A 23,220-nucleotide genomic window follows, 5' to 3' on the forward strand; every position below is an offset into this window, starting at 1 on the left:
TTCTAGGCAGCTATGTAACCACCGTGCCAAGTGCCTGCCCTACTAGCTAAGTCACCTACAAGAAAAGCAATCCTGCACAAGTCCTCTAACCTTTTAAGCCCTAATTTCTTCACCATAAAAAAAAAAAAATTTAGGGCTGTGAGGTGAGGCTGAGCAGGCTGCTGGAGGAAGAATGGCAGCTGAGTCGGACTTTGTCCCACCCCCAGAAGAAGGGGCTTTTTTGTCTGACTTGCTGAGACCCTGACCTGCCCTGTCCACCACTGTCAAGGTGCTGTGAGGACCAAAAGAAAGGATGGGGCATGATCTCAACCTTTGCTGCCTCCATATGCTCACGTCTTGGTCTTTCCCAGCAGTCGGCCTGCCCAGAGACTGCATCTCTTAATGGAGCATAAACTGCTACACATCCACCAACACTCATGCTGTGTGAGACTTGAGGGCCAAGGCAATAGACAGCCTGCAGAGGAGCCGGAGCAGGGACTACGGGGACGGGACATTACACACTTGGGGCTCTGGCGGCTCTAGGAGACCAGTGCAAAGGACCCATTGCAGCCCTGGTGGTCTCTGACATGTCACAGCTAAACTGCCTCTGCCAGCAGGTGCTGGGGGGCTCAGCAGCAGTCCCTGGGGTCCCTGCTCACTGTGGCTGAGCTAACCTAGTAGAATGACAATGCAGCAGAAAGCAGAAGTGCCTGAGAAGCTGGGAATGAGCACGTGGCATGTGGGAGCAAGCAGGGCTGGGCTTGTTTATATTGTGCTTCATAGGAAAGAAAGCTTTGATGGATATTTGTCATAGGGTTCAAACTTTTTGGTTAGGACAGGTCATAAATCCCTCAGGACATGACTGCATAAGCATCCCTAAAATGGAGCACTTTTGACACCGCCAAAGCAAGTCTCACTTGCTACTGACTCATGGCAGCTTGGCACTCAGGTGAGCTGGCACCTGCTCTCTGGGGCTGGGGAAGAGCTGTGCATTCCCCTCTGTGGCTGTGCAGCCTTTATTTCCTTTCCACTCGTCCCATGCAGCCTTCATCCATTTCAATGAGCCATTGGTGGCAGTGGTGGTGGTACTGATACTAGGGGAGGGAATTGGCCAAGTTCTGCTGGTTCCCCGCCTCTTTCCACCCCAGCCCAACCCCTCCTTGAAATCTGCAACCTTCAGAAGTCTTTGCAACCCTGACTGCAAAGGTCTTCCAAAGATGATCTGAGCATCCCAGGTCATATCTGAAATTAAAGGTGTTATTTTGTATTGTTTCATTCTGTGAATTACAAATTTCAGTTCACTCCCAACTGGGTCCCGGTGCTCTGCAGGAAAAGCTCCCACGGGATTTCTGAGCCCAGAGATAAAGTAGGCAGCTGCCACAAGGCCCACGGATCTTCAAACGCTGCCTAATTACGCTCCAGCTAGCAGCCTCCCCCGTGGGCTGCGGGGTGGGGAGGCTGTTGGAAGATAAGACACAAGACACATCCAGAGATGCAGGAGAGTGTTCTGCGCTCATGATGAACTATACCAGGAGCAGCCATCCCATCCTCGAATGGCAGTCAGGATCCCTGCAATTGTTAGAAATAGCAAACAAGGGCCGCTCACACTCAGATAGAGGCCACTGGCCTTTGTGTGCCCACGGATGGTACATAGTGATGGTGTGCCCCACAGGGCACGGCCTGGATGGTGCATGTTGAAGGTGTGCCCACGGGGGCATGGCCTGCATGGTGCATGTTGAAGGTGTGCCCACGGGGGCACGGCCTGCATGGTGCATGTTGAAGGTGTGCCCACGGGGGCACGGCCTGCATGGTGCATGTTGAAGGTGTGCCCACGGGGGCACGGCCTGCATGGTGCATGTTGAAGGTGTGCCCACGGGGGCACAGCCTGCATGGTGCATGTTGAAGGTGTGCCCACGGGGGCACGGCCTGCATGGTGCATGTTGAAGGTGTGCCCACGGGGGCACGGCCTGCATGGTGCATGTTGAAGGTGTGCCCACGGGGGCACGGCCTGCATGGTGCATGTTGAAGGTGTGCCCACGGGGGCACGGCCTGCATGGTGCATGTTGAAGGTGTGCCCACGGGGGCACGGCCTGCATGGTGCATGTTGAAGGTGTGCCCACGGGGGCATGGCCTGCATGGTGCATGTTGAAGGTGTGCCCACGGGGGCACAGCCTGGATGGTGCATGTTGAAGGTATGAATGGGGAGGGCCAGGAGCGGGGCAAGGTGTCTCCCCTGAGAAAGCGTGTTCTCTCACTTCCAGAAGCAAATCCCAGTGACTCACTGGTCCCATACCTCCCTGGGAATGTGAAGGCACAAAAGGGATGTTGGTTGTTCGCATGCCCCATGCACTTTGCTGCCTTCGTTAAAATTCTCATTACGTCTGTGATCCTTCTGGCATCAGACTGGCACGCTTCCCTAGTGATTCCATCGAAGATTGTTACCTGCACTTGGAATATGAAAGCTCCTAGGAGGGGGTTGACTGTCCTTTGAGCTTTTTTTTTTTCCCTTTGCTCTTAAGCACAGCCCCTAACTGACAAACCAGGTCCTGCTCCACAGAGAAGCACATCCATTGAAAGCTTTACAACTACAGGAATCCGGCCACCCTGACTCCTTTGTTCACTGCAGTCTCATGCTTATTTTCTTCTTGAATCTACCCAGATCTTACTAGTAGGTTTGCCTGACAGATGCCACAGTGTATCTTTCACACTTGAACTACAAAGACTTCAGGTTTAAGCCTTTGTAGGATTCTCATCCTAAGGAAAAAAAAAAAAAAAATCCAGATTCATTGGAATGGGGCCGATGTTGTGGCGCAATGGCTTAAGCTGCCACCTGCTATTCCCAGCATCCCATATAAAAGCATCTGGGTTGATGTTTCAGTGGTAAGCTGTGGCATTTGTCAGCTCTGCCTCACCACATGGTGAGAGCTTGAGAAGTGAGACCCATTCCTGTTCTGCCCTCTGATCTCATGGCCTGACTTGGAAGTTTTCTGGGGTGATGTTTGTTTACCCCTTACATCTTTCTCATGTTCAGATCCACCTGAGATGTAGGTGCAGTGATCAATGGCTCTGACAAGTGTCCAGGCAGGCTCTGGACAGAGGAGACAGGAGACTGGCGGACACCATCCAGAGGAATGTCCACAGTGCGTTTCTGGACCATTAAACTTAGAGGCAGAGCTGGAAGAAAACAAAGCCAGAGGTAACTCCAGTAGCCTCAGAGTGAGAGAGAACATTCCAGAGGACAAACAAGTCCATACAAAATATTCCAGAAAGAAGGGGCTGAGCCACCAGGGCTGACTTCTGTCCCGTTGGGTGAGCAGGAAGGAGAAATAGAAGAGAAGCCGAGGAGTGAGTGGGTCACCTTCCCCAGACAAGATCCTTCCGATTTGAGCTGTAATTGATGGTCAGTCAGGTCTGTGAGGACCTCAGTGGAGACTGTCTGCCAGGACAATCTCCCCCAAACACCAGCTCCTGTAACCAGTGATCTGCCCAGTAACACTGGTGAGCAAATCAATGTTTGTTCCTGAGATTTCTCAAGTAGCAAAAGGAATACTGAATTAAATGGACTCCACACCCTTGCTATACTCTAGGATGAGTCTACTTCCTGTTCTCGTTCCTATCCCAAAATGCACCTAGACACGTGTCCAAAGTAGGTCACCAGAGGTCATGCCATAACATCATGGATGGCACAAAGGGAATCCTGTGAAACAATGCCATCCAGGGCTGCTTAAAATTTAAACATCACCCTTGTCCCATTGCAGAGTTTTATTTTTATTGTCTTACTTACCTATTCTTTGAGACACATACAGAGAAAGAGAATGTGTCATCCACGGATCCACTCCCCAAATGCCCACAGCTGGGGCAGGGCCAGACTGAAGCCCCAAACTGGAAACTCAATTTGAGTTTCTCACATGAGTAAGAGGAATTCGCGTGCTTGAGTCACCACTGCTCCATCTCAGGGTGCATATTAGCTGGAAGGTGGAGTTGGAAGTAGGGCTAAGTATGGATGCTTCATTTTGTCCTGCTGGTCCTCCCTTGGTATTTGCTCAATTTCCAGTCCATGTTAATCTTCATAAAGCCCAGGGTCACCTCCGTAAAGCTCAGTGGTCACTAAATCCTGGGACACCACTGCCACGTGGATCAGCAAGTGGAAACTCAAACAAACAAAGAAGCAGCTGAAAGAAGTTAAAGGACCTCAAAGTCATCTAGCTAGGAAGTAGATGAGGGATGACCAGAGCTTATGTCTGCCATCAGCACATTTTAATCTAAAATCTGGAACAGAGGTGTGGCCTTATGTGGCTGTGTCACAGGAGGGATTAGGAGGCCTGTCGTTTGAGCCTCCTAGGCAAACTGTGTCTCACTCAGAAGCCTGTGTCAGCCCAAAATGAGATAAGAGTATTCTTAGCAACCCTGGTGGCACTGAACTGATGGTAGCAGCTCACCAAGACTGCACTAAGCCATTTGCAAACTGTCCCCTTCGATCCTCAAAGAGGCTTTCATCTTACAGAGGAGGGAAGAGGGATCCAGTAAGTTAGGTCACTAGCTCAAGGTTATACTCCTGGTAAGTGACAGAGTGGTTCAGGTTCCTGCGTGGTCCACAGCCCAGGATGTCAAGAGACCATCCTGTGCCATCCCCACTCCAGTGGGATAAGGAGGTGGCAGAGGCTAGGCAGAGAGGAGCCAGGCAGCATGTGCTTGGCACTTCCTACTCCTATGAACCAAGAGAGACCTGGGGGCATCCTGCATCACCGAGACGAAGCTTCAAGGTAGTCATGGTCATTCCACCTGCGTTCCTAGAGTCTTCTCTTTTAAAGACACAGGCAAAAAGAGATGAAGACAAAGACCCTGAATGCTTTGGGCTTTGCAGATCTACCCAGCACACGTTCTCAAGTGGAGTGGTTGCGTGGGGTTTCTCAGTGACTCTTGATCTGATGCCACGCAGAGAGAGGTTAGAGGTTGCATGAGTGGGAGGGCCTAGTACAGAACAGCAGACAGAACAGGCCAAGGGACCTAGTGTTGGGCTTGACGGAGGGAGCATGAGGCCACCAGCTGACCCCCATCACATGCCTGATGCCCTCACCCCCTTGGCTCCGTGCCTGCAGCACATATTCTGTATTCACAGGGGATTGGAGAACAAGGTCATGCCCTGGCCTTTGTCTCAGAGCTTGAAACTAGAGAACCTAAGATGTGCAATTGATATCTTACCCACCCCTGACATGATGCAAAGGAACAAGAAGATGCAGAAAAGACACCTACTGAAGATGTTCTCCATGGTAGACCCGGTGCAGAGGGAGACCTTTTAGCTCCTTTTGTCATGGTGAATGACAACAATAGTGACCACATTGAGTGTAAACCCAACGCCAATGAGTTTATTCCAAAGATCAAGGTATGATAGCACCAGGAAAGGCTAGATTTGGGTCTCAAACCTTCACCCTCTCTTTTCTGGTGTCCTCAGAGCTGGCTTCCTCGGCTTTGCTATCTGGTAAGAGCCCCAGACTCCTCTCTGCATCGGGCCTTGTTCAACTTCGCTTTGGTTTGCATAGCTTCCTGGAGACAAATTTTTGAAAGACCAGAGCACAGGTCTCTTGGAACTCTTCCTGATGTTTCTGCACCAGCTGCTGGCTCAGAGGTTTGTCACTGTGCTGGGGATCGGTGTCCACACTTCCCTTGGCTGCAGGAACAGGGCTATGGTCTTAGATGAAACTGCACAAACCTGGGTGTGCATGAACGTCTGTACATCAGGGAAGTCAGTTATTCTAAAGCTTTTAACGCTTCACATTTTATGTTCCCCAAGAAGTGGAACACTAACAGAGCCAGAAATTCCTTTGCAAGTTATTCGGGAAATTTTCCCTGAGATCAGGGTTAAGCTCTAATCGCATGTTTTCGATTTTTTAAGATTCTGTGTTTCCGAATGTCTGTAAGATTGGGGACCATCCCACCTGCCAGGTTTTGAGACACTAGTTGCTACCTGGGAGTTGCTTCAGTTGCAGGTGGAGAAATGTGTCACTAAGTCTGATGAATTCCCTATGACTCTAAGTTTGAGAAACATGACAGAGAGCAGTTCACAGGTTTGAGTGCAGTTGAAGAGAAAAGGAATTTGCCCAGTTTAATGTTTAACAGCCTGCTCAGGAGGCCTGGATCCATCTTAGGAGCCCCTGTTGTTGCCTCCTGAACAAGTTCTGTCACACCAGATATACAGCTGGGGCTGGGGGTGCTGGGAGGAGACCTGCAGCCTCCTGGGTCACCCCCGTGGACGCCCCCACTGGCCGTCCATCCATACCTATTCTTTCCTCTATCCCTCTGGCTTCATGTTCCATTTCTGTTCTCTGGTTTCTGATTGAGGGCTAAGATGCAGCTTCATGATAAACACACACAGCATTGGCAGGGCGTCCATGTGCCAGTGCTGCTGGTGATGGCAAGGGCAAAGCCATCTGAACCACTGCGCTTCAGAGTAATACCCATTAGGACATCAAGGAACAGAAGGAAAACGTAGGAGGCTGTTAGGATTTCCAAAGAGACTGGGAAGAGAGGAGTTGGCTGTGAAACACCCAAACATTGCCCAAATCATGGTGTAGGTTAGGAATTACAGTGGTACCTCTTGGGCCCGGTGTGATAGCCTAGCGGCTAAAGTCCTCACCTTGCATGTATTGGGATCCCATATGGATACTAGTTCTAATCTGGCTGTTCTGCTTCCCATCCAGCTCCCTGCTTGTGACCTGGGAAAGCAGTGGAGGATGACCTAAAGCCTTGGGACCCTGCACCCACATAGGAGACCTAGAAAAAGCTCCTGGTTCCTGGCTTCAAATCAGCTCAGCTCCGGCTGTTGTGGCCGCTTGCAGAGCGAACCAGCAAATGGAAGATCTTAGTTTTTCCTTCTCTAAAAAAAAAAAAAAAAACCTTTCTCTCTGTATCTCCTTCAAATTTTTTTTTTTAAAAAGATTATTTTGTCAATAAAGCAGATACCCGGAGGACTCCCAAACACTGACTCTTGGCAGATGAGGAGCTGCCCACCCACGCTGGGGCAGGTCATCTGCTCCACTCGGGGCACCTGTTCTGTCTCCTCCACAAGTCCCCTCATAGTCACACGCAGGTGTCTAGAGACCTCACGGCCCAGCTGAGTGAATATGCAAATTAACCCTCGTATTAGAGAACCAGTCTGGAAGTCAGTAGGCACCCTGGTCACCACGATGATTGGGTAGAAAGAAACCAGGATCTGGACACGACAGGAAAACCTTATGGGTGTGTTGCCACGGCAACAGTAACTACCAGCTAAAGCCAGATTCTCAGAAGGGAGAAGCCAACTGGCTGAGCTTTGCCACTGGCTCACCCTGCCTGGTCTGGAGCACTGGGTATGTGTGTGGCGAGAGGGGGACTGGGGACCTGCCTCATCCTTTTCTCTAATGCCGTGCCAAACGGGGAGTTGGCATCCTCCGGAGAAAAACGTAGAGGTTTCAGGAAGTGAGGATGTGCCTGAGGGGCCAAAACATACATGCACATCTGTACCCCGACTGTGCCTATGCTCACATGGACACATGCACCCAGCGGGTGTACCCTAAAAGCAGGTACCCTTTCCATGCACGCAAGAAGCTCTAAGTCACAGTATCCCACAGAAGGTGGTCAAAAAAATAAGGCAACCTTGTAGATTACAGAATTTCCCACCACTGTAACAAAGTGTTTACTTGTACGAAACAGACATTTCCGGAGTAGGTTCTTCTGCCTACACGGAAGTGTTTGGAAAACAAAGATGTTGGAGTGGGTTGAGGTTTCCGGGAAATCTTACCAGAAAGCTGAATTGATCTAGATTTTTAAATGTTTTATTTATTTGAAAGAGCCTGAGAGACGACAGAGAGAGGCAGAGCCAAAGACCCTGCATGTACTGGTTCACTCTCTGGCCACGACAGCGTGGGTGCCGCGGGCTGAAGCTAAGAGCCAAGAACTCAGCCCGTGTCTCTCACTTGAGTGGCAGAGACCCAGGCACAAGAACCATCACTGGCTGACTCAGCTGCGTCAGCAGGGAGCCGGATCAGGAGCAGAGCTGCTGGAGCGTGAACCAGCACTCCGTGACAGGGTGCCGGCAACTCAGGAAGCAGTCCGACCTACTCTACCCCACCATCATCTTCGTCTTATCAGATGAACAGGAGACACTTGAAGTCAGCAGATTAGAAAGTTCTACTTAAGGGTAGAAGAAAGCAGTATGGAGAAGCACACCAGCATTCGCATCTTTGTGAGACCAATCTCTATGGGATTCCCCCTGCCCCTGTGGGACCAAGCCATCTGAACCCTTTAGGAGCTGATGCGATCTGAAGACAGGATGAGGTATGCGACACACACAGTGCAAGATTTGACCCACAGCATGCGCTGCGATACTTCAAAGAGCTCCACATAGTATAAGAGGCATTTATTTTGGTACAAAATATTTTGGAAATTTATGCATAGTTATTTTCATAATACACATTTTCATGAACTTTTGTAACAACATTTTTAGATGTGTGGATTTCAAATTCATTTGCAGCAAAACATAAAAACATTAAAACATCTTTTAATCCTATTCTCCATGAACTGTTTGAAGTACGCTTATATTTGGCAAATAGTTACTGCTCCCTTCTCTTCCTCTTGAATTCTCTCCTCTTTATTAAATTACAGAGGTTGATCAAGTCTAAACATCGTTTAGACTATGAATTCAAGAAATTCAACCAGGCAACCGGCAAGTGGTCAGTGCTGCCCTAGGTCTCATGGCCCACTCGGTAACCTTGATAAAAAACCAGTCCAAGGATTGCATCATCCTCTACACCATCTGTAGGACTTTCCTAGATTGCCAGTTAGCATGGGCATTGCGCTACACAATTTCTCCTGGAGTTCATTTCAGTTTTTTTTCCCAGTAAAGTTGGCTTTTGCTTTGACCCAAAAGAATTCATTTATCAAAGCCTGGTGTACTAGGGCAGCAAGAAAAACCAAAGGTGCAGAGTCCCAGGCTTCAGGGGTTGGGGTTCACCATGACTCATCAAGGCTTTGGCTAGTGGACTTGGAATGAGAGACCCAGTGGAGTAAGTGGGGAAGGATCGCATGGCAAGTGCATCAACTCACCAACAGCTCAGGAAAACAGCCTCAGCCTTGGTCGGCTTCTGTTCACATGTGCAGTCGCTCTGGCAAATTTCCCTGAGTTTTATGGGGAAATTCCTATGCTGCAGTGAGACCTAAGTACCCAGAATTCCCAGGAGTCTCGAGCAATAACTTGCTTGGAGTCTGCTTCTGGGGCCAGACGCTTGCAGACAAGGCACTGAATGAGCGAAGCAGCCCAGACTCTTGTTTTCTCCCATTCCTATTCCTGAAATATGCACGGCTTTTAGTCTGCTTTTAATTTGGCCATTTCTAATAGAAACATGAGTAGAGAGAAAATGGTGATCAGAGAGATTTTAAAGTGCTCCTGAGCTACAGTGTAATGGTAATAATCGAGAGTGCAGAACTTCAATTATTGCTGAATTAAAAGCAACAACATCAATAGCAATCACACTGTGTGCATACATTTGGTCCAAGAATCTGGTTTACCGCGAATGCAGGAGGAGCTCCACCACATTCACACCGTGTTCAAGTCTGCCTATGGCAAGACCCAACCCAGAATAGAGCTGAAGTGCTGACAAACCCCGTGAAACTTCTGAAGAGCAACTTGCAGTGCTGCCTTCAATAAGACATAAAGGACGCTACCAGAAAATGTTACTGCATAGGACCCAGTGCCATGGCCTAGTGGCTTGAATGCACAAGCAGACTATATGGATGCCGGTTCTAATCCCGGCAGCCCCACTTCCCATCCAGCTCCCTGCTTGTGGCCTGGGAAAGCAGTTGCGGACAGCCCAAAGCCTAGGGACGCTGTACCTGTGTGGGAGACCTGGAGGAGGTTCCTGGATCCTGGCTTCGGATCGGCTCAGTTCCGGCTGTTGTGGTCACTTGGGGAGTGAATCATCAGATGGAAGATCTTCCTCCCTGTCTCTTCTCCTCTCTGTGTATCTGACTTTCCAATAAAAATAAATAAATCTTTTTAAGAAAAGGTCTTTTTATTTAAAAAAAATTTACTTCATAAGTTTTTAGGACTGCATTACAGTGAGGTTCTGGAATGTTTTTTAGATTTATTTATTTTTGTTAGAAAGGCTGATTTACAGAGAGAAAGATCTTTAATCCTCTGGTTCACTCCCCAAATGGATAATCTGAGGCCAGGATCCAGGAGTCCATCCCAGGTCTCCCACATGGTTGCAGGGTCCCCAGGCTTTGGGTCATCCTCTGCTGTTTTCCCAGGCCCCAAGCAGGGAGCTGGATGGGGAGTGGGGCTGCCGGGACTTGAACTGGTGTCCATATGGGGTCCCAGCACTTACACAGGGAGGATTAGCCAGTTGAGCCATCATGCCAAGCCCAAGGTGCTGGAATATTTCATGTGCGATGGCTCCTTTCCTTCAACTGGACAATGTACTACAATTAGCCAGGAGAGCAAGTCGTCCACTGAGAATCTGCAGCTGGAGCGACTCTGCACACAGCTGGGAACCAAGGGAAGGAGTGGAGCTTTTGCCAGGGGAAGGAAGGAGAAAGTATTTTGCTGGCTTGGGGGACAGGAGAAAGGTGTTTTTTTCCAGTAAGTTGTTGAAATCCAGGAGACATCACAGAAAGAAAAAAAGAGAAAAAGCCTCCTTCAACTATTTCCTACATATAAAACTGTATCCCACTGAGGATGTCTTAGCAACCATATTTCCGTTCCATTCCGACTATGTGAGGAGGGTACCATCTCTGCTTCTGATTTAGATGTTTTTTTCTCCTTAATTAGATTTATTTTGCAGATATTTTTAAAAAGATTTATTACTGGCTTATTTGGAAGCAGAGCAAAAGAAGAGAGTCATCCACCCACCTGTTCACTCTCCAAACGGTTGCCGCAGTCAGGGTGGAGCTGGGTCAAAGCCAGCAGGCAGGAACTCCTCCTCAGCCCCTTGCACGAGTGCAAGGGAGTTCCTTTGGAGGCTGGGATTAGAAATGACCACTAGTTTGAGTGAACCCGATGAGTGATCTAAAAGGAAACACAGTTCTGTAAGTTGAGTCGGTCTTTCTTGTCCCTGAGACAGCGCTGGGGTGGTGGTACATCTCCTCTGGTCCCCACTGCCATAAGGAACCTCCAGACATGAGCTGGTCACTTGAATGTGACAACTTGCTCTGACCAGAGGGACTCACCTGAGCCCATGTCCTCAAGGGCACAGACTGTTCCACTCATGTACTCCTGGGTTAGGGGAGGTTTGGCTGTGAATGACAGACAATGGTCATTTCCTGTGACCCTTTGGGAAATAGATCTCATTGCCCTAAAGGGGCCCGGTGGAGTAGGCGCTCCATGAACCACTGCAGAAGGAGTACAAGGCTACCAGCATGACAGCGTCCAGTCCCTGGGGCCACTTTGGTTCTGCAGGTGGTTCGTGGCCCCCAAGGACAGAGTACAATGGACATTACCATGGCTTCAGGATAAAGCTTGCAGTGTGAAGCGCGTTATGAAAGCACACACACTGCACTCATCTTCAGTTTTCATGCTTCCCTTAGGGATCTTATCCGATTTTGTAAGTCACACTTTCAATCTCTCATGGTGACCTGGTCCTGGAATATAGACCTGGGACGCTCTTACTGGAAGCGGTATGCCCAGCATGGCATGTTACACGGCTCTCAGCAGGAATTCAAGAAATATTTGTTAAAGAATGAATAAGGAAGTTGTCCTAGAAACCTGTCTAACTTAAAGTTGAACTCTGAGTTTAAAGGGTCTTCAGTTAGCCGACTCTGGAAAAATCCAAACTTGAAGAACAGGGAAGCTATGGCAACCCTTGTTTCCTTTTTGTTTTCCTAACTGGGTGGCCCCAGTTACTTGTTTCCTGCCTGGCAGCTTCAGTAATTAGACTTGCCCAAACTTGGCCAGTTTCCTTAGCTTAGATCCAACGAGAAATAGACACCCATGTGCAAGCTAGTTCTTTCTCCCTACCAATGGATCCCTTTATATAATTTTTCATTTCTCCCATTCTGTTATTCCAACTTCCTATAGCCTTATGAAAACACACTCACACACACACTCACACGCTCACACACACACACTCTCTCACACAGACACACACACACTTGCGTGCAAGCAGTTTCTAAGCATCTTTTGCTCCTTTCTCTGCATCACTCCTCAGTGACCCAAAGTGCAAAGCTCTCTGCTTGATTAACCTGAAGCAGACATTGTAGTAAAAAAAAAAAACCAAGGCAATACAGCTCTGCCCTCTTTCCCTAATCAGATTAGCGTAGGGTGAGGAAGACTTAAATTCAGGGTGACATATCATTTTAATCTCTGACACCAATTCCAGTCCATTGGTCTGGACTGCTGTGTCGTGAACAGTTCTGAGACTGGGTCCCAGGACACTGGGAGAGCATGCCGCAATCGATGAACAGTGTCTGCCGTGGGCATACGACGGCTGAGTACCAATTCAGGAGCCGTGTATCATGCACACGCAGGAGATGCTAATCCAGCCCCCTCAGCGCGATGCAAGAACCAAAAAAGCCTGGGTTTCCCGGGTCAAGCTAGGGTGCTCGCCTACTGTAACCTGAGCACATGGCTAACGGCATCTGTTTAGGGCATAACTGGGCAACGATTTGCATAAAGCAAAATACAAGGTTTCAGCTTCTGTCATCAAGTTTTCATTCCTAAGGAATTTTCTTCTTTCTTTCTTCCATTCATATGATTCCATGGAAACCAGAGCCACATGTGTAATTAATAATCAGCAAGTGGTGTTAGCATTGAACAAGTGACACGTTGAGATCAGGGTGGGAAACTGGGTTTCTTCTTTTTCGCTAGTGCCAAGCCATTGGCAGCAGCTGCTCTTGAGCTCCTGAGGCTCTGGGCTGTACACTTTTGGACACAGGAGCCCTGTGGCCCTATTCGCTGGTACCATGTGCTATCTCCACTATGGCAAAGATTAAAGGGCGCCTATGACCAGAGACACCACCCAACCATGAATCCAGGGATACAACGTCCCTCTGCCTCTTAAAAAATTTTGTTTAAATTCTTTTTATTATTATTATCATCATCATTGTATGATGCAATTTCATAGGCCATGGGATTTCTCTTACCCCTTCCTCAATCCCCTCCCTCCACATTTGAGATCCCTTATGCTATTACTATATTACAGTTCTTCATAAACAGTCATACGTCCATCATTGCAGGCATGGACAATGACAGGGAATCAGCATCCTATTGTCAAGATATAGCAGACAGTTTCATCGGGAGTCCATCTTTGGTCTGGAAGTAGAGATGCATACTGCGTTGTATTCTCACATCTGGATATGATAGTCTCCATTACACAGTTACTATACATCCCCTTAAATGAAAAGCCACACAGCAAAATCGACAACAGGAAGAAAAATTGAAATTTACAATGCCATAAAGTCAAATAACATGCTACTAGATATGATGGTCTCCATTACACAGTTACTATACATCGGATTAAGTAAAATGCTGCAAAACAAAATCAATAACAGGAAGAAAAAGAAATTAACAAGACCGTGAAGTTAAATAACATGCTACCGAGTGACTAATGTGTCACTGAAGAAATGAAAAAGAAAATCAAGAACCTTCTTGAAGAAAATGATGCTACTTTATGATCCTATGAGTCATTGAATATTTAATAAGAAAGTGTTTTGAAGAAATGAAACTACCAAAAAATAAAAACCCATGATATTTAGTTTCTGCTGATCTGTCTTGGTGAGATATATCTACTATAGGCAACAAATAGATGGGTTTTGAGTTTTTAATCCAGTCTACTAATGTGTGATGTTTGATTGAGCTTAAGCCATTTATATTCAGGGTTAATATGTATGGGTGGTACTTTGGTCCTGTCATTTTAGGAATGGGTTGTTCATTGATTTAGTCTTCTGTTGTCATTTTACTGGGATGTTCTTCCCATTTGCCCTTGGTTTTGGTGGGTGCTATTCCTTTTCTCTGTCAACAGAACATCTTGAAGTATCATTTGTAGGGCAGGTTTGGAAGAGGCATATTCTTTTAACTTTACTGTGGAAGAACTTTATTTCATTTTCAAAGACAGGAACGTTTTGCTGGGTATGTTATTCTGGGCCAACAATTTTTTTTTCTTTTAGAGTCTGGAATATGTCGCTCCATTCTCTTCTGGCCTGTAGAGTTTCCTGTGAGAGATCTCCTGTGAGTTTAATTGGCATTCCTTTATATGTCAATTGATTTTTTTTCACATGCACATTTAAGAAATTTTTGTTTATGTTGGATTGAAGAGAGCTTGGTTATCATGTGTCATGGTGAAGATCACTTTTGGTCAGGCCTGTTGGGAGTTCTGTGTCCCTCCTGGATGATGTTTCCTAATTCCTTCTCTAGATTAAAAAAATTTACCGTATTTATTGAATACACCTTTACTCCCAGTTTCTCTTTCTGCACCTTCTGGGACTCACATAACTCTTATCTTTGACCTTTTAATGGTGTCTTTCAATTCCTGAATACATTTTTTAGCTTGACCCAGTTCTGCTTCCAGCTTTTTGTTTGTTTCCTTCTGGTGACAGGAAATATCTTCTAATTCTGAGATTCTTTCTTCTGTCCCCTTCATTCTATGTTGAAGACTCTCCATTGTACTTTTAATTTGCTCCACTGTATTCTTCATTTCTGATATATCAGCTTTCATTGGATTCATTTCCTTTGTGACATATTCCTTGAATTCCTCGAATGCCTGCTTTATGTGCTTCTCATTGTTGATAAGAAGTTTTATAACAAAGTCTGTATCTCCCATTTTCTTGATGTCTTCCTTAGTGAACTCTGAGGCTGGCATAGGATTTTGCTCCTTTGCAGGGGAATCTTCGGTAATATTCATTGTGCCTCTGTCTCTTCTGTTGCTCTTGGTCATTATACTTCTGGTCATCAGATTCTTCTCCTTGGGGCAGGTTTCTAAGCTGTGTCACCCACAGGTCTACAGTTCTATTTTACTTATTGTGGTTGGTACATGGCTCTTTGTTTGCAGTCACTTGTGACACTCCCTCCAATGAATTCCAGGTCTGGATTCTTAGGTTAGATTTCCACCATGGTCTCCATAGTCCCAGCTCCTGATTCACCAGTCTCCAAATCCTGTGATGCCATGCTGAGGCTGCACCATTGTCTGTACAAACTTTCTCCCACTTGCAATTGGAGTAGGTCCCAGGATTAGGGAGACACCAAGTGTCCTATCTAGTTAGGTTGTTGGTGGTGCTGATCTTGCTGGAACCTCTTGGCCAACAGATCTGAGTACCACACAGGACTACGTTAACCCATATGATGCCGAAGTCTGTATTATTATCCTGTGGGACCAGTGCAATGCACTAAGCTCAGTGACTTCACTCCCAGTTCAGCACATATGCAGCTCACTGTTGTCCCTGCAATCTTAAATTCTTTGCCACACTGTACAAAATGGTACATCATGTGCCACTACTAGAGTTCTTGATCTGCTGGCCATCAGGTCTGAGGGTTACCTATCAGGACCTGTCTTGGGTGGAACCTGTAGGATGCCATGTTGTTGCAGTTCACTGAGCCAGAAACTAGTTCACTGCCAGCTCAGTGCATGCACAGTACTGTCCTATAGTCTTTGCCTCCTTAAACAAAATGGCGCCAAATTCAGCTCTAGGGGGCTGACTGGGCTATGAAATCCACCTTGTTCCCGCACTGCCTGTCTGGGATCTGCTGCTCTGTCTCTGCTCCTGGTCAAATCAAACAGACCAGCAGGACAGGAAGTTCTTTGTCTGGGTTCACTTCCTGAGCTCCCAGTGCAAGTCCCTTCCCACCTGGTTGCTGGTGGAGTTCAGGATGCTGGTGGAGTTCAGATCACCACTCATTGAACACCGCTGGGGTATCAGTCACTGCAACACCACACCATTGTTTTCATTGCTTTCCTGTATCTGTCAGTCTCCAGGTACCCCTCTACTGTTGTTCTGTCTACTCCTGTTTCCTGGAGTGTGCCCTCTCTGCTTCACACTGGCTAATGTTTCTCCATCTGTTTAAATGTGTCCTTACCGTATTCCATCATCTTGATTCTCACCCTCTCTGCATTTTCTTACCACTCTGGTTCTGATTGCCTGGGCCTCTCTAGCTCCACAAAGCTGCCTGCTGACACCAGGCATTGCTGTAGCTGCATTCATATGGTCAAGTAAACTCTACCCAACTGGCAGCCCTACAGAGTCGAGCAAGGCAGTAAGGATGTAGTCCTAGGGGTCAGGGTGGACGGGAGCCACTTGCTGTCCAAGGATTTAGCTTCTTTCTCTGGCTCTGCTCAGCCACCAGAGATCATGGGCATCAAATCTATCTTGTACTCTCACCAAAATTCCCAGGCCTGTTCTCTGGGCCTGGTCCCTATTGGTCAGGTGACCATAAACACTTACCACAGGCCTGGGGTGCCCTCCCCTCTTTTTGGTGCATCTTATGCCTAATTTCCCTTCCAGAACACTACTCCATCCCTGTATGCCAAGAAGTCCCACAGGTGACTAGAGATAATGTGACTTTCCTCATCAGGGCGCTATGATCAGAAAAATCAGGAACAGAGCTTCGTTAGGGGACTGGAAACACTGCTGTGTATCCTTCTCTGAAATCCTTGGGACTGAAGTTTCTGGAAATCTTCAAATCATCATAATAGATGAGATTTCTTGGGGATGAACCTCAATTCTGGACAAAAGTTTATTTATATGTATCCTGAAGATAACTTCATAAGCAATTTTTAGTAATTTTGTTTATAAGATAAAACTTCAAGGGTTAGAGTTTTCTGCTCATGGCATCAAGCCATCACTCAAAGTTTCATATTTTATATTTTTATGGAAGGGGCTCAGCAGTACCTCACTTCCTTTTACAGCTACCCTATAGCATCTTGGCAAGCCTGGTCTCATCCCTAAGTGAATCTCATTGAGACACAAAACATCCTTGGATTTGGATAGGAGGTATGCCCACTTCACTCAGTGGTTGAGTCACTGGTAAAAGACCTAGCCCTAAGGCCATGCACAGGTCATTTATGCACATCCCATTGGGCAGAATCTAGTCATGTGTTTCCATCCCATTGCAAAGGATGCTGGGAAATGCAATTCAGCTGTGCATCCAGGAGAATGCAAAACTGGATCCTCAGGGCTCAAAAACAGACCTCCTGAACCGCACAGCATGGTAGCCTACCACAACAGCTTGTCTGGTCTAACTTTTTATCTGTGGCTTTGGTGGCTATAAAAAGGTTTCCTAGGACAGATGTTTGTGTCTTGGAGAAGTTGACACCACTGCCCAAAGTCACAGACATCCCATTTGCCTGTTGGCACCTGGAACCAAGCAATAGAGAGACTGGTACTTGGGTTAAGTGTTACCTTTCCCTTGTCATCTCTTGTTATGGGTTCAAAACTCCAGGCAAGGATAAAGACATTAAGATCATTACCATTTAACTGACATTGGTTTATTGGAGATGTTCATCTGAACAAGAGGAGCTGGACAAGCAGAGAAAGGTGCAAAATGGGGTGGAGCATCTGTTTCTTTACCTTGTCCTGTCACTCACCACCCAAGTGTAATCAGAAATACTTGTGTACTGCAGGTAGCCAAGGAACGGTTACAATCAATCAGAAACTGGAAGCACTCCTGGGAGGTACCTGCCAGGTTCTGAGGTCATGTGGGCTGGGATGCTCTGCCAGAGAAGGCCCAAGAAGGAAGACTTAGCTTTGCACACTGTTCTCCGAATCCAACCAAAAGACAAGTGGCTGCATTTTCTTAGCCGCAGGAAGACAAAAGTGAGTTGCCTGCTTTCTCTTGGATATTTTTCCTTCAAATTCCTGGCCACAGTCAACAAACGGGTGGGGGCAGGGAGGATGCAGTAAGCTTATTCGCAGTTTAGGAAAGAGGCTTCTACATTTTAGGAAAGGGGCTCTGGACAGACTCGGGTTCCAGAAGCTTCACTATGCCCAGGGAAAATGTTCCTGCCTCTCATGTAAACACATGATACTGGAGGCCAGCATTTTTGTCAGCGCTGCTGACATGAGGCTCACTCCATGTGAACATTCTGTCCCAGGACCTTCCAACTCACCTTGATCTTAAACATCCCTCAATCTTGAGCCAGCAATCTTCTTGGTGAGGAATTTCCTCTGCCAACCTCAGCTTTAGGCCATGGGAGAAGTCTAACAGCTTCTCTTGGTAAAATGTTTCCATCCCCCTTCCTGACATATAAGAAGTATTCAACAAATATTAGCAATTATTAGAAGAATTGTGGTTCTTGAAGTCCCCCTCTTAGTCATACTCTCTCAAGCTTTCCTCATGTATTATGACAATTTGCAAATGATACACTTTAATTGATTAGTGCTGACCCTAATGATAAGCAGGGCGCAGCTCTCAGCCTACAGGTCTCCCCATGACAGGTGCAACCAGCAGCTGAGCTACCACTGAAATAGGCCAGAGAAGCCTGAAAATAGTGATGCTGACCCTTTGTCCCAGGTCAGGGTGCTTTCAGCACTCAGACCAGCCCAAGCCAGCCCAGAACTCCCCTTATAGGAAAACAGCCCCAGGGAGCAGGTAATACAGGCCAGTTAGAATACATTTCCCTTCACCCCTTGCAGTGAAATGGGTCATGTGACCAGCTACAGTCAATGGCATATGAGCTGACTTCCGTGCAGAGGTGTCCAGTTGAGCCTCTTTTAAAAAATACCCTCCAATGAATTCCTCCAAGTGTGAGCATGCAGCTGGAGGGAAGTACCCCAAAGGGGCCCCAGCAGACAGGAGCTGGAAGGACTCTTGACCCCTGAGTGAAATGCGGGGTTCTCGGTTGTGATTAAGAAAGTTGTCTACATTAATTAACGGACGCCTTCTGTTTCAGGAGGCTGGAGGGCGGGTTTAAGCAAACGAGTTATTGAGTGTAGCATTCTAACAGTTTCCAAAGAACTAGGGCCTCAGATTGTATTGGTACTTCAAAAACTTCTAGGGGAAACAAGCTCAAAAGATACATCTGTTTTCATTTAAAAACTTTTGGAATTCATGGTTGGCATTGTGCCAGAGAGTTAAGCCACAGCTTGTAGCACCGGCACCCACATAACCAAGGGCTAACTCAAATTCTGGCTGTTCCACTTCCAATCTAGTTTCCTGGTAATGTTCCTAGCAAGAGAGCAGATGATGGCCCAAGCACTTGGGCCCCTGCCAGCTGTGTGGATGATCAAACCAGGAGTTCCTGGCTCCTGGCTTCAAACTAGCCCAGACCTGACTATTGCAGCCATTTGCAAAATGGATCTGCAGGTGGAAGACTTTCTCTCTTTCTCTCTCTCTCTTTCTCTCTCTCTCTCTCTCCCTCTTTCCCCCTCTTTCTCTCTCTCTCTCATACACATACACACATCTCTCAGTCACTGTCTTTAAAATAAATATATAAACCTTTAAATTTTTTTTGAAATCCATGTATAATTATTTCATAACCTGCATTTTTCCATGTAGACCTCATTATATGCATGGATTTCAATTTATTTTGTAGCAAAATGAACTTATCTTTTAATTACATTGCCCATGAACTTTTGGAAACACCAACATTTACTTTCCATAAAAACATGATTCTGGGTGGGTACAATAGCTCAACTGGCTAATCCTTTGCCAACAGGTGCCAGCATCTCATCCGGGTGCCAGTTTGTGTCCCAGCTGCTCTGCTTCCCATCCAGCTCCCTGTTTGTGGCCTGAGAAAACAGTGAACAATCCGGCAATTTCTCTCTTACCTTACCTCAGGGTGTTCCAAGCATTCACTCCCAAGAATGTGTGGACCATGGATCTGATAATTCTAGAGAGTTCCATCCTGAATAAGTCCCAAGGTCCTTAGGGAGTATCATTTTCATTTTGTTCTCTGCCTAGAAGCCCCAGAAAGACCAACTACCTAGGAATTCTGGCTTCTTGGGGACTATAATACAAGATACATGACCACCTTGGGCCACTGCTCAGTCATTGATCGTTGAGGACACTGAAAGGTCAGAGATTACAAACCAATCACTGGGGAGACAGTACATCCTGCAGGTGTGTGTTGCTCAGCTGGCTTACGAGATAGTGTTGTAATTTATATGAATTAGTTCCCAACAGTTAAACCCAGGAATTTTGCATTCAAAGAATCTGACAGCCTTTGGACATTCTGGCAACCCCGGACATGTGCTCCCTAAGGGTAGCAGTCCGCCTCTTCTCCAGATGTGACAGGTGCTTCCGGTTTGCATAAACCTTCCCTTCCCTGGGAGCTCCCCCAGAGCCCTCTTCATCTGTATTGCTTTCCTGGATGGTGTAAGACCCTTGGTCTAAATGATGTCTAGTGGTCCCTCCGGCCTGGTGCACATGAGCACAGTCATGTCACCTAGTTACGTAGTTAGCTGGTGCATAACAGACGGTGTCCAATGCTTAGTGATTTAAAGCAACTGGTTTGTCTTGTGGATCAGAAGCACCACAGGGTTTAGATGGACATTTTCTTTCTGTTTCACGTCATGTATGCTGAGGTCACTTGCTACTGCTATTCGCCTGATAGATGGGTTGATATGGAGGGTTGGGAAAGTGTCACTCCCAGGTCCAATGTTGGGCTAGTCTGAGCTCTGCTGGGTGTGTCACCTGAGGCACCTATATATGGCTTTCTAGTAAATTGGCATGGAATTGAGATAGGAGAGTTCATGGCAGCTCGAAAACCGCACCGAGAGCATTCCAGGAGACCCATGCAGAAGCCTCTTGGGACCTAATCCCACATTCCAGAACGTCATATTCCACTGGTCAAGCAAACCATGAACAGCCAACTTTGGAGGAAGGGAAATAAATTTGATAGGAAAGGAAGAAAATAATTTGTGTCATCTTTAGCCTACAAGTTTATCATTCAATTCTGTCCCAAGTAAAACGTGTCTGTAATTATCTTCCATACTTCACCAAAATACTGTCCATGACCCCAAAGAAAGGTAGACAAATTTGCATAAAAATAGCTCCCTATACACATGAACACCGCCCATTTTAGTTGTCCCAGTGGTGCAAAATTACACAGGACCGTTTGGGTTACAAAGAATTAGACTTAAAGCTTTTATAAGAAAAAAAGAAAAATAAATGGTCTGTTCATACCACTAAAGATAATTACCTAGATGAAGATGAAAAATATTATAAATAAAATTTTATAACTATTCTAATTTAAAAGACAACCACATAAAACAATAATGATAAAATTATATCAATGCCTAATAGTGTATGCAAACGTAATTTGGATGCAATGATAACCTGAAAGAGGGGGAGAGATTTAAAAATTATATGAAGCAAAGCATTTCTAAATACTATAAAAATTAAGTGACCATCAATTTTTATCAGATTGCTTTAAGTTAAGAGGATATTGCAATCCTTGTAACATCCATTAGAAAAGTAACTTAAAAGGGGTTCTGTATGGGCAATGTTTCTAGTTTCAGCTAGAAACCACTTCTAATCCAGTTCCCTGCTAACAGCCTGGGAAAGCAGCAGAGGATGGGCCAAGTGCTTGGGCTCCTGCAACCACATGGAAGACCCAGAAGAAGCTCCTGGCTCCCAGCTTCACACTGGTTCAGCTCTAGCCATTACAGCCACCTGGAAAATGAATCAGTGACTGAAAGATTTTCCTGTCCTCTTCAACTCTGACCTTCAAGTAACAATGCATAATAACTCTTTCTTTAAAAGTAAATTAAAACATAAGAGAAACAATAGGAGAAAGTATAATGGTAAGTAGAAATTATCTGTTTATTATAGGAGTCAAATAATGGAGAAAATCAGGCCAAAAAGATAAAAGATACACAGAAAACAAGTAAACAAAGTGACATATGTAAGCACAACCTTTATCAATAATTGCATTGGTGATAGTAAGTGAACTCAGTGCTCTCATCAAAAGTCGAAACATCAGCAAAGGGATTTTCAGAAACACGGAATTTCAGACTGGCGTTATGGAGTAGCTGACTGAGCTGCCACTGTGACACTGGCAGCCCTGTTAGAGTGCTGGTTCAAGTCCTGGCTGCTCCACTTGTATCCAGCTCCCTACTGTGCATAGGGGAAGGCAGCAAATGATGGCCCAAGTTCTGGGCCCAGCCCAGTACCCTAAAGGCTAAGCCCTCACCTTCCAAGTACCAGGATCCCCTATGGGCACCAATTCATGCCTCGGCTGTTCCCCTTCCCATCCAGCTCCCTGCGATTGCCTGGGAAAGCAGCCAAGGATGGCCCAAAGCCTTGGGACCCTGCACCCAAGTGGGAGACCTAGAAGAAGCTCCTGGCTCCTGGCTTCAGATCAGCTCCGCTCCAGCCATTGCAGCCACTTGGGGAGTGAACCAATAGATGGAAGATATCTCTGTATCTCCTTCTTTCTGTAAATCTGCCTTTCTGATAAAAATAAATAGATCTTTTTTTTTTTTTTTTTAAGCGATAGCCCAAGTTGTTAAGCCTCTGCCACCCGCATAAGAGACCCAGAAGGATTTCAAGCTCCTGGCTTCAATCCGGCCTAGCTCTGGCTAGGGTGGGGAGTGAAGCAATGGATAGAAGATCTCTTTCTGTTTCTATCTTTTCCTCTCTGCCACTCTGCCTTTCAAATAAACAAATCTTTAAAAAAACAAATCTTAAAAAATGATCTGATTGTGTAAGGTCTATGACTGACACGCTTTAGATCCAGAAGCACAGACTGAAAGCAAAAAGGTAGAAAAGGGAATGTTTGGCTCAGGTTTTCAGGAAGTTCCACTGCAGATCTAGCATCAACCCTCGGGGGGTCTGAGAATTCATTGAGGCTGTCAGGACTCTGTTTCACCTGAGCTCCACTCTCATGGGATTCCGCCTCTCCTGCTGGCCCTGGAAATCTCAGGCACGCAACTCGAAGGCACACGCGGCTTCTTGTTCTCAGCTCTATAAGCACAATGCCTGTTTGCATTTCTTTGGTCTACTTGGATCCAGTGTTCATCCCTGAGCCAGTTTCCCTGACCAGGTATGAATCGTGTGACTTTCCCCGGCTAGAATAAGTGAAGGGTGTCCTACTGTGAAGTCCCAAAGGATTGTCGTGAGAGGAAAGCAGAGTGAGTGCTTGCCTGGCTAATAAGCAAGGGCCTGTTATTCATGCATTAGGCTGACTTGAGTTGGAGGGACGTTCTCAGACTATGGAAAAACTTTATGTTCATATTTCAATTATCCAAACAAGCCTTTGCACTGATTTGAAGAACAACCGTAGTTCTCTCGATACATAGAACGCACTTGAGTTCATCCTAAGAGATTGGGAAAAGGAA

This window comes from Ochotona curzoniae, unplaced genomic scaffold (assembly GCF_017591425.1).
Source record: "Ochotona curzoniae isolate NIBS_2020 unplaced genomic scaffold, NIBS_Ocur_1.0 contig_4792, whole genome shotgun sequence".
NCBI lineage: Eukaryota > Metazoa > Chordata > Mammalia > Lagomorpha > Ochotonidae > Ochotona > Ochotona curzoniae.